Below are 13,394 nucleotides of genomic sequence, written 5' to 3' on the forward strand. Positions count from 1 at the left end.
TATATATATATATAGAGAGAGAGAGAGAGAGAGAGAGAGAGAGAGAGAGAGCGATAATGGACAAAAATAATGTATTATATGTATATTTATTCATTCATTCATTATAGGCTTACAACTGTTTCCCGATACCATTTGGATGCGTTCCTAATTCGATTTTATTAATCGATCGATTGATTAACTAAAATATATAGGGATCGACTCTTAAAAGGATATCTTCGACGAACCCAACCTATCTTAACTGAGTAATGCAACCGTGGATTTACGAATTTTACTGGTGATGGACTTCGAATTCGGAGTACCTGGGGTGTAATACCAATCATAGGACTATTTTATTTGCCTGGTGTATTTTGCGTTGATTAATATCCCACATTAACCCCTCTTCGTTGATACATACATACATACATACACCCACCCACACACAAATGGTTTTGTTATACGCTGCCGAGTTTTACAATCCCGTAAACAGTAATAATGGCATTTATATAAGCTTAAAACCGTCACCGTGCAATGACTAAGGAAAATTGCCCAATAATGGAGCATATAAGCCCTCGACAGAAAAAAGTAAACTTTCCCATGCGTGTCGTACTAGAAACCACATCCGCTTTGTTAACGCGACTACGTGTGTTACCATTATACCAGCGAATTAGCCTCTCTGTTTCTGTCAAATTTAAGAACTATATTTGTTCATAGTTGTTTTTTGTAGACAAACTTCTATGTTCTTTCAGTGCAAATGGTTTTGATATACGGTGCCGAGTTTTACGATCCTGTAAATAATAATAATGGTATTTATATAAGCTCAAAGCTTATAACAATCGCCGTGCAATGACTAAGGAAAATAGTCTAATAATGGGGCATATAAGCCCTCAACAGAAAAAAGTAGGCTTTCCCATCCCACACGGATGGGAAAGTCTACTTATGATAGAGAACGTTGTTATGCCATTACCTGCTTAGAGACCTATGTAATGTTGCAGAAAGTGTATGGAGAGGAGTGTATGAGCTGCACACTAGTGTACGAGTGGTTCAGACGTTTCCAAGATGGCCCAAAAAATGTCGATATTGTCGAACGTTCTGGGAGACCTGAAACCAGCAGAAATGAGAAAAACATCGCACATGTCGATGCAGTTGTGAGGGAAAAATCGTCGAATTACTATCTGTGACTTACCAGAGAATGTGCAGATAAGTTACGGTTCAAATCTGTTTATTATCACTGAAGATTTGGGTATGAGACGCGTGTCTGCCAAGTTTGTACAAAAACTGCTTTCAGCTGACCAAAAAGGTACTCGGGCTTCAGTTGCACAAGATCTTGATTGTGCCGAGAACTTTTTGAAAACTTTGCGCAGGCATCTGAGTAGGTATCACCAAGCTTTTGGCAAAATTTGATGCAGATTCTCTACTCAACTTCCACTATCATGCCCAAGGCGACAATCACACGCTACACACCTTCGTTCTAAGAACTGCTGTAGGCAGAGAAAGTGAGCTGTTTCTGGGATATTTTATACATCCCTTCCTCGGAGACGGTTCGAGAAGGTTAAGCAAGGGATATATAAAATATCCCAGAAACAGCTCTAAGACCTCTTTATAAATGTTCTGAAATCTTTTGCAGCCTTGGATATTTATATCATTCTGTTAATTTTAATATATATGTGCACGCTAATATATGACCTACGTTCGACTCCTCATTCGCGTAATCACCGAACCTAGAGCTTAACTATAGTCTGTCCATAGCACTTACTCAGCATTACCTGCCACCTTTGGGTCTTCTTAACACCATTACCTCTTATAACCTCAATATATATATATATATATATATATATATATATATATATATACATACATAATATTTATAATACACACACACACACACACACACACACACACACACACACACACATATATATATATATATATATATATATATATATATATCACAGATACGATACAGCATTGATAAACTTGTGCATAATGTCACGCTGTCGTTGGATACTGTGTCGATCTCTACTGCGTCTAGACAGTCTTCTAACCGAGGGACTTTTTCTTTCTCAAGTTATCCAACAAAATGTCTACTGTAACCAAAATCTCGTCTTCATCACCGTACTTCAAATTATTTCTTCTTGACTGCCATACCTTCTTGACTGCCATTAATCTACTTATTGGCAAACCACGAACTCCTGCTGTCAACAATCTATAAACTTCAAACCCCAGCCGTCCCATCATCTCTGATCAAATAAACACATCTCCAGTTACATGACTAAATCATACCCCCACCCCCACCTCATTGTAGCATTCCTCCAAACTTCTCAGAACTCCCAAATTTCTTTTTAGATTGAACATAAAATCTCTTAACGTCATGCCCATGACGACATACTCTAAGATCTCGAATGATTTGTTTACTGTTATACCACATTCAAATCTAGTACACATATATTACGTCACTGAACTAGTCATTCTCCAAACTGCTTCTTAGCAATGTGTTCTACTCATCAATGGAGTGACTGTAGGCACTAGAACGGCCATAATTACTCTAGACTGATTGTTACAAACTTTCATACATTAATTTTCAGTCTTTTTCATAGGCCCTGTCTGTGAGCAATATGGTTGTTATATCAAAGACTTTATAGGTTCCACAATAACCACACGCCTCTATATTACTGTCTTCGTTAACCATTCCTCAACTTCTCCGTTAATTCCATCCCGTTTTAGAATTCATTCCTGCCTTCACCAAAGCTATATCAACTTCTTGGATATCTCCATTTTCATTAGCAACCCTCGTTTTTTTTCAAATCCATTATCGACCTCCTATGCCGATCTGATCACCAGCTTCAATCTTATCTTTCATCTACCACATCCGCGCTCTCTAACAATTTTTCCGTCTCTACCACAATTGTAAGCGAGATTCCAACTACAAGTCTAATTCCCACAAAATACGCCACTCCTTCATTCCACAGATTTACTTACTCTGGTCGATCACCGGTATGGTTTTTCATTGAACCAGATCCATAGTCTGATTCTCCATCCTCCTGAAACGTGTTTGCCATCTCACTAAAGCCATTTCTTCAATGCCACCTTTTATCCGCCACTCGGGCTGTCTCTCAGGCTAACTTCTTAAATTCTTCCACCTATTCCTATCACACCCAGCTACCGTATCTTTCCTGAACTCTACCTACTTCATGTAAACGCAATTGAAAGCCATGTGACCCCCTGGTGAGCATTTCTTTCGCCTCAGGTGACCTTGAATATCCACATGCATCTCCTTCCGTTGCAACCTTTTCCTCTCATTCCAACATGAGAATTCTACGTGACTAAGTCTACACTCCAAAATGCCAACCCTTCACTTATACTTCTTTTAACTTGATATAACTGCATTAAAAACTGACTGTATGATGCTCAGAACATGGATCAAACTGGCCAATGCTGTGCAGTCCACTTTTCCGATCACCTAATCGATGTCTGTCATAACATCTCGCACTCCCCAAATCTCTGTCTCACCATCTCGACCCCAGACCACTCCGACCATTATCTCTCTATCTTCGGATTACTGCATCACCATGGGATCTCTTCTATTAGACAACTTCCCCAACGAAGACTCAACTAATTGTGCACACTCCAGCCCCATGGTATGAACAACAGACCAAATTTCTGTTGATGATGATGTTAATGGTAGTGGCGGTGATAATAATGTTAATGTTGATTCTGTTGTGGTTGCTACCACTGCTGCTATTCACCATGTTTATGATGCCATCAACAGTAAATATTTATTATTTTCTTTAATTCCAAACTTATGGCATATATAAATAATGTTTACATATCTGACTGTTGGTGATATCATGGCAGTTGTTATTTTATTATTAGAGTTGTTTTTGTAGTAGTTGATGTCACTGATAGTATTAATGCAATATATGTTCTTATTGTTGTTGCAATAATGCTGATAACGATGGCAGAAACGTGATAGTGGCAACAAGGATGATGATGATAGTAATAATAATGCTGTTAATAGAATTAGAGTTGTAGCATTAATTGTTGTTATTGTATTATTACCGATGTAAATATTTTGTTCATATCTTCATTCTGTTTTGTTGCTTCGTGGTTATTCCCATTATTATTATTATTATTATTATTATTATTATTATTATTATTATTATTATTATCATCATCATCATCATCATCATCATCATCATCATCATCATTATTATTATTATTATTATTATTATTATTATTATTATTATTATTATTATTATTATTATTATTACTATTATTATTATTATTGCTGTGTTGTTGCAGTTATACTACTAGTTGTTGCTGTTAACGTAGTTATGGTAGCTAGTAGTCATAGTTGTCATTGTTATTGCGACTTGTGGTCGTCGTTGTTGTAGTTATAGCGACTGTTATTGTTGTTGTTGTTGTGACTATAAATATGGTCATAGTTTATTACTGTTTTAGCTGTTGCTGCTCTCGGTGTTGGTGTTGATAATGTTGCTGTTGTTGTTGCACATGTTGTTTTTGCAGTTAGTTGTCGTTGTTGCTATATAGCTGTTAATATTGGAACTGTTCTTTTATTATTGTTTTCATTGTCTTTGTCGTCGTCGTCGTCGTTGTTGTTGTTGTTGTTGTTATTATTATTACCCATGCTGTTATTATTATTCTTGTTCTCATTGATGCGATTTATCAATAATTTCTCATTCCCAGATGACAACGTGACAACTTTGTATTTTTTAAATTATTTAATCTGCATTTGCTGTTGGTTTTTGTTTTTTATTTTTACTTTTATATTTGTTACTGTTCTTGTTATTTATATTAATTCTATTGTTGTTGTCGATGTTGTCGCTGTTGGTATTGTAGCTGTTGTTGTTGTCGTTGTTATGTTATTCTTCTTCCTCCTGTTATCTGTTTATATTATTGTTTTTCTACTTCACATTATTTCCAGGCAAACAACCCACATATTTCTGGGTGAAGGGATGTGGGGTGTCCTCCTACTGCTACAACCGCTGCTGCATCTCCTGCTGCTGTTGCTGCTGCTGCTGCTGCTGCCCAGTGGAATATTATTGTCAATTCTTGCCATCAGATTGTTATCAGAGTGAAGAATTTGCTTAGAATTAATAGCAATACAATTCAACACACAATATATACAAGATGATTTTCTAAAGATTTTGCCAATTTTATTCAGAATACACACATACACATATATATTTTTTGAATTCTATTTTTTAATTCTTTTGTTATATAATATTTTTTTTTTCCTTTTTGAGTATATTTTACTTTGATTATTTTCCATTGCATATTCTAATTTTTATTTCCATTTCTAGAGTATTTTTCCTTCTGTCTCTGTGTGGGTGTGGATTTTATATTTTAATAATATTTCTGTAATTACTTTTCCATATATTTTTTCTCTCTATTTTGCTTCTTAACCAAACTAAAAATTCTTCGTTTTTCTTTATATATTTATTTACAGAATGATTTATATATAATTAAATGAAGAAAATATATATAAAAATGAAGATATTTCTACTTTATCGTTTCTAATCTGGGATGTTGTAATTTAAGACAAAAAAAAATTGTTAGTCATCCATGCTTGATGAGATGTGGCCATTGAAGCGAAGATATTGATAATAATATTTTGATTGCTTAATCCCACACTCAACTCGAACCATAAACGCAGTTGTTTGTCTTTCAAACTGACTTTGCTGGATTATATATATTTTTTTAGAATTTTTTATTTTGTATAATATTGTTTTATGTATTTTTTTGGTTTATACAGAGCTTTAATTCTTTTACTTTCTCCTAGCACACACTTTCTATTTTCCCTTCTCTTCCCTATTTTTCTTTTTATATGTCTGTACGTATCTATGCACATATATATATATGAATGTATACATGTATAAATATCTTTTCAAACGGTTATGTATACATAATTACAAACACACATACACACAAACACACAACTGTGTATGTGTGTGCGCATGTATGTGTGTGCGCATGTATGTGTGTGCGCATGTATGTGTGTGCGCATGCATGTGTGTGCGCATGTATGTGTGTGTGCATGTATGTGTGTGCGCATGTATGTGTGTGCGTATGTATGTGTTTGCCTGTGTGTATGTATGTGTGTGCGTATGTGTGTGTGTGTGTCTGTGTGTGTACATACATACGTACAATTGGGAATTTATATATCTTAGATACATATTTTTGTCTGTATGTGCATAATACATATAGGATACTTATATGTTTTATACAGACAGATACACACATACATATATGTATATATATATATATTCACAGATTCATACCTACATATATATTAATGTGTTAATTTATTCATGATTTAGTATTTTAAAGCATACATACAAGCTAACGTAGAATATAAAAACTTGTAAATATCGGGGAATAAATAAGAAAAATAGGAACTGAATGCACATCCTTTCTTCGATCCACAATTACATTAATTTTATGCTAATGTTGGCGTCGTTCTTACTGAGTATATATATATCCACACATACATATACGTGTATATGTAGATAAATAGATATTTACATGTATACACTCTTAGACACACATACACATAGACATACACAGAAATATATTCATATAAAAGCTAAACATAATTCACATGGTAGTTATTTCCCTTGAAAATTTTATTGCTCTCTATAAACTATTTGTGTTTATTTGTATATAATAAGGTCTGCGTGAAGCTCTGCCTCAAAACTGAACCACTGTTATAAAGAACATTCGGAGAGATCAATCTTACTGACGTGTAATGCTCTGACCATGCGCATGGATTTAAGAATAATTTCAGCAATACACTGCACTCGAACATTACAAACCTCACAACATACAAAAACTAAGACTTTGGAAACTTCCTCCTGCTGGGAAAGTACAACATATATATGACCAAAATACAGTGTATTACTAACCTGAATATAGCATTCCACAAAGATCTTTATAAATTCATAGCCTAACATCCTCTTATGGTGCCATTCTAAAACCTTACTAAAACCGCATCTAAAAATTTGCTTATCAAACTGCTGAACATTTGCATATCAACTGATTTAGCTCTGAATAACTTCTGCCCGTTCCCATAGCATGAGTTCTTCACAAAAGAACCATCTGCATACTTCGAACTAAGCTGTCGATATATACAAACATTCTATGCTCATCACCTACCCCAATTCGTCAGAGTAATTTGCACATCTTGCTTATGGATACAATGCACTGACCATCCTCGAATGGAACTCTCGACCTTATCTTGTGTGCGAATCCCTCCTCACTAAGTCATATACGAAGTTATGTAGTTCAATTCCCGTAGATCATCTTCACTTTTTTTTCAGTCTTATGCTCAGCTAGATTATGTACTTCGCACGTGTGTTTCTATCTATGTATGTATATGCATGTAGAAAATATTTTAGATATTTTAATGCCGATCTCTCTCACCTCATCGGTGTATTGTCAAAATATTTTTTGCCGATAAACTGATAAAATAAATATCCAAATATTCTGTAAATATGACAGACGTTCTACCATTGAACAAGAGTAATCATTGGAATCCATTTATCCATTTTAGAAACTTAATTCTTACGCCATATACACATGTTATTATTTGTAGCTCTTTCTGCTTCGAGTTAAACTTTCCAAAAAAAATGACTTATTTCACATTCTCTCGAAGTTTCTAAATTCTTATTACATCGAAATGTGTGTGTGTGTGCGTGTGTGTGTGTGTGAATGTGTTTGTGTGTTTATGTCTGTGCGTGTATGTGTCTGCTTAAAAAATCATACATAGCAGGCGCTTTGTGAAATAAAACACAGGTAATAAGTCCCACATCCAGACTGCGTGTCGCGGGTATCACACTGACAGCACATATTTGAACATTTCTATGCTCTTATAACAGTTCTTTAGCTCACAATGTTGAGTTATTTGAATTAAGCAACTTATAGCCATAAGCAGACAATATGTCTTCTTTCCACAGATTGAAGCTAATTTGCATATTGGTGTTTGTTTGACAACCATAAAGGAATTACTAATATACAAAACAGCGTGACCACTTGAGAGGTTGTACATGTGTGTATCAGTTGTATATGTGTGTGTCAGATGTATATGTATCAGTTGTATATGTGTGTATCTGGGTATAGTTGGGTCCTTATCTGTATTTAGATGTAAGTATTCGTTTATATGCCTGTGAGCGTATGTATATTTTTATATTCATGCGTAGGTATGAGATGTGCTACACATGAACACACCTACATACGCATGATTAGATAGAGATGTGTTCGAATGTATGTGATTGTACGCGTACATGTTTCTGTATATAAGAATGTGTGTGTGTGGAGAGAGAGAAAGAGAGAGAGAGAGAGAGAGAGAGAGAGAGAGAGAGAGAGAGAGAGAGAGAGAGAGAGAGAGAGAGAGAGAGAGAGAGAGAGAGTTACGGGATCGTATACGATGGCAAACGAAAGTGTATGTATATTTCTGTGCATTTCTGTGTTTATATGCTTATATGAACATGGAATGTGCGTAGTGCGATGTGTATATTCTGCCAAGGAAAATCTTCTACTTAGACTTTATTTCTTCCTCACATGTAAAGTTATTAAACACCTACAATTGATTATTACATCAAAACTAACAATTGGATTTTTGTTTTGTAATTATGGTTGTAAATGTGGGTTTAGCTGATCCACTCCCTCCTTCCTGCCCGTCATCCTGTTTCATTTAGCAACAAATAAATTTCTTACACATCATTGGGAATCGATCAATCAGTATCTCATTTATTTCACACAAGGATAATGAACAAAGTCAATTGTTTAACCCTTTAGTAAAGAGAAATATCTATCAGAGGACTTTATGTTTGCTGTTCATTTTTATTTTAATCCACTTCAGCATTTCCTCGAGTTGTTCTCTATTCACCATGGAGGAAATTTTCTTGCTAATATCTTAGCATGATACGTTTTTAGAACAACCATTTTAATTTATTTATGTTTTCTTTTTTGTATTCTATGTTTTTTCTTGTTGTTTCTTCATTATCCTCACACTTGTCTACTACTACTACAGCCTCTGTTTGATACATATTGGCCACCGGAAGAAAGAAAACTTTTCTGTTGCTTGTTTATATTTTGCTGCTAGATTTTTTTATATTTCAAGATATGCTTTTGTAATCTAACTGCAGTTATTTGATAATAGTATTCTAGCAGCAGAAGTGCCTTACCTCCCTGTATCCACAGTAAAGACAATCCTTCTTATAGGACTTTAGCTTGTGTATACTAAATGTAGTCATAATTTTCTTAGTATTCTTTTACCTAGAATTTTTTTTAATTTTCCAGTTCAGAATACTGTAACTATTTTATTACTGGAACAACTAAAATATTGTCACCAGTTAGTTATTTATGTATCTCACTTAACTCTGCTTTAATATCAATTTACAATATTATATAACGCTTATAATATTCCTTTGACTTTTATAATTCTCTCTTTCCCTGTCTCTGTAAACTCAGTTTCCATTTACTTGTAGAATGTTTAATGTATTTGGTTTTTTTTAATTCTACTTAATTAGATGCTTCCGGAATCCATGAATGGCGATCACTCCATATCATACGCATTTTCTCTTTCTTTCTCTTGTAATTTTTAAATATGGATTTTCTTAATCAGCAACTGATCGTTAACATTCAGGTGGCAAACTTAACATTCCTTTCACTTTAACACCACCGCCCTGGCCTTGGTCACCTTTTCTTGGGAGCTTATGTCTCGCAAACACTTGTTCCAAACCTTTTACGCTTACATTTTTGCAGAACCCATCGACCTGTACTCACTAATAACCATATCATTTTGAAAATGCCTTCAACGGACATTGTTGCACTTCCTATTCCCTCGACTAGCACAAAAATACTTATGCAAAATCGCAGTTGTTTATCTGGAGCTGTTTGGTTTTCTTATGTGGAAGAATTTATACTTTCTAATGAAGTTGCTGCTGAGGTTTTGTATCTTATAAGTAGGTAATAGAGTGATCATTTTTAGTGTCTGAATATTTCGTCAGTTCTTTACGATTACGATGGGTTTTGGTGAGCCATCCAGATGTTGTTTCTCGCTTTTTCAGTAAATTGATGAATATTTGTTTGTATACCCCATGGGTTTCCAGTTTGAAACTGGATGTTTTCCCATTATTTATATTCAGGAGGGTCTGGGCTGGTTCTTCGGCTGATATTTATTCCCACGATTATTCTGTTGTCGTACTTTATTTCCCTAACACTATCACCTGTGGTATTTTATCCAATCTCCATATTTCTCCCTCTGACTAATTCCATTGGTTTCTGTTTTCTTTTTCTTAGTTCTTGGTGAATTCGTTTTGCGTGAGAGATAAAATGCTTGTTTCAGTTAAACAAGCATTTGTCATTTTTCCCGATGAATTATCTGCGATTTAACGAGGATCTCTTGCTTTAGGTTCTTTTTTTTTTATTTGGGACAGTTTTTGCTTGTTGTATTTCCGTGGGATTTGAATCTGTCTTTGTTTTTATTTTATTTTCATCTATATTGTGTTTATTTTTTATGTTGATCTCATTAGGAATTAAGAGAATTATTCTACATTTTTTCTAGTTCTCTTTGATGCTGGTTTCCTATATTGTTGTTTCAGTTTAGAAGTTCCTTAAATGAGACGTCTTACTGAAGAAGTACCAACATTATTTACGCTAATATATAATTTTCGGAACTGTTACGTAATTCCACCTGTTGCTAAATGGTTTCGCATAAGAGTTCGATACAATAAGTGCCAGATGTAAATATGTGTACTGACGTCGATTTGTTCGACTAAGGCCTTGAAAGAAGTGTCCTCGCATGGCCGCAGTCCAATGACTGAAACAAATAAACGATAAAATATATGGCATCTAAGCAATATATTTCACTTTTGACTCTTTGTGAAACAAATAATAATAATAATAATTTTAACATTTTTAGGCAATTATTTTGTTGAGAGAGAACTGTTGCTTATATCAACCATGAAATATGACAGGTACTTAATTTATCAATCCACCACCAAAAGAAAGCTGAAAGAAAAAGTCAGTCTCTGCAGGATTTGAACTCAAAACCTAATGGGCTGATCTAACAACTCTGCTATCTTTAAATCGTGCAATTTTTATCCTGTAAATGAAAGCTATTTAGGAATGAAATCATTTAATGTCTGTAAAACTACGAAACTTTCTCAACTATTAATTACAATGAACAGTAACACAACCGTTAGAATATTTTTTAGCCATATCTTTTTGCGGGTTCTTTAGATTCCTCTGCAAAAACGGTAAGATTAATCCCCGAACTTCACTTTCGTATTATAACAAATATAAAGATATAGTTCCCGTATACGAAGCAATAAAAACATGTATACAGAATGTACACAACACCAGTTTTATATACAAGTGTATATCTCACAGATAATTACTCGGTTGTGTAGTGTATAGACCTAGCTTAACGTTGCGTAACTTCATAGATTTGATTTACTGTCAAACAACTGTAACTGTTCTAGAATCTATATAGTTTCTTTTTTTTTAACATAATCTGGGGACTTTGTTGCTGTATTGCGATTGATATTTCTTCAAACACAGGATCATATTTTTCATCCAATGATTAAGGCTCAAAGATAATATTGTTTGGATATTTCTTTTTGGGTAACTCGATAAAGGTGAGTTGTGAAAATTGATCCCAAGGTCTACTACATAACACAAGCACATTAAAAAAAAAGAAGCTCACAAACTCACAAACTCACAAACTAACACAAAAATACAGATACATTCGCACGCACATATATACACACATAAATACATCATTCACATTGGTACATACGTTAATAGACGGGCCATTATATTACGAAATATTACCCACTGCCACGTATATATATATATATTATATATATATATATATATATATATATATATATATATATATATATGTGTGTGTGTGTGTGTGTGCGCACACATTTGGACAAAGGACCTTATATCGCTTTAAGTAATCAATATGTGTGTGTGCATGTACGTATATAGGCGTTTATGAAGGTGTAGATTTGTGTGTAGGTACACTTCCATTTGTGTATGGATGTGTTATCAATCACAGAGATGCGAAAATTAAAAGATGGCATTACAGCTTGATGCTATCAGTGAGCTACCAAGTCAAGGGAATGTGGATTTGTTGCTTTATCGCAAAATAGTCAGCGATTAGGAGTAAAAGATAACGAAATCCGGTCCGATATCTCAAAAGGTTTAACTGTTTGTTTACAACCCATAAATCAGAAACATGACCTTATCAACTATTCAGGTGATACAAATGCACACTCGTAATTGCTCACGAATGCTCCCTAAAAAAATATGAGTGCCCATACAAATATCTACTTTCTTCTGGATATGTACAAAGAAACGCATAAAGGGACAAAGACATACAAATTTACTTACACACACACACACACACGCACACACGCACACATACACACACATACACATATATGTATACATACATATATGTATACACACATACATTCACATATATGCACGCACGCACACATACCATACACATCTGTATATTCATGTAGGTATGTTTATACGTACATGCAAACACATGCACATTTGTATATATAGCGTGTGTTTTTGTATAAAATCTATCACCGTTTAAATATATATAAGTGCTTTTAGTTCAAAGTGATAACATTACTAGCACGAGTTATTCTTCTATTTATTTGCATGCTTACCTTTGTACTTAACACTGAGCATTGATCGATCTGTACCGTTATGTTTCACTGAAATATGACGAACAGAATCGACTATTTTACCATTTCGTGACCAGAAGTATCCAACGAAGTGCAATTACTCATGCTCACACACACACACACACACACACACACACACACACACACACACACACACACACACACACACACACACACACACACACACACACACACACACACACACACAAACACACACACACACACACACACACAAACATATATAAGGATAAATATTACAGATACCAATTTCGTAAACCATGCAAATTATATGTATGTCTTTCTTTCCCCACCTTTCTTTCTACATAAATTTGTGTGTGTATGTGTGTGTGCGTGATCGCACGATTTCATGGATTTCATGGATGAGTGTTAGATTGCTTAATCAACTAAATGATGAAAGCATTGGATTAACTTATGGGATACCTGTGTATTTACAGGCACCTATGCTCTTCAAGGAGAAACATCGTGATGCAATATATAACTTTGCTGAAGTTATGAACTACAAGTACAATCAATCCGAGGGGCTTTCAAAAAGTTTCCTTTTTAAACTTACATCTGATATACAAATACACGCACATATATCTACGTATGTGTGTGTGTATGCGTGCGTGTCTGTATACATACATACATACATATATATATATACATACATATATATATATA

This window comes from Octopus bimaculoides, chromosome 10 (assembly GCF_001194135.2).
Source record: "Octopus bimaculoides isolate UCB-OBI-ISO-001 chromosome 10, ASM119413v2, whole genome shotgun sequence".
Lineage (NCBI taxonomy): Eukaryota > Metazoa > Mollusca > Cephalopoda > Octopoda > Octopodidae > Octopus > Octopus bimaculoides.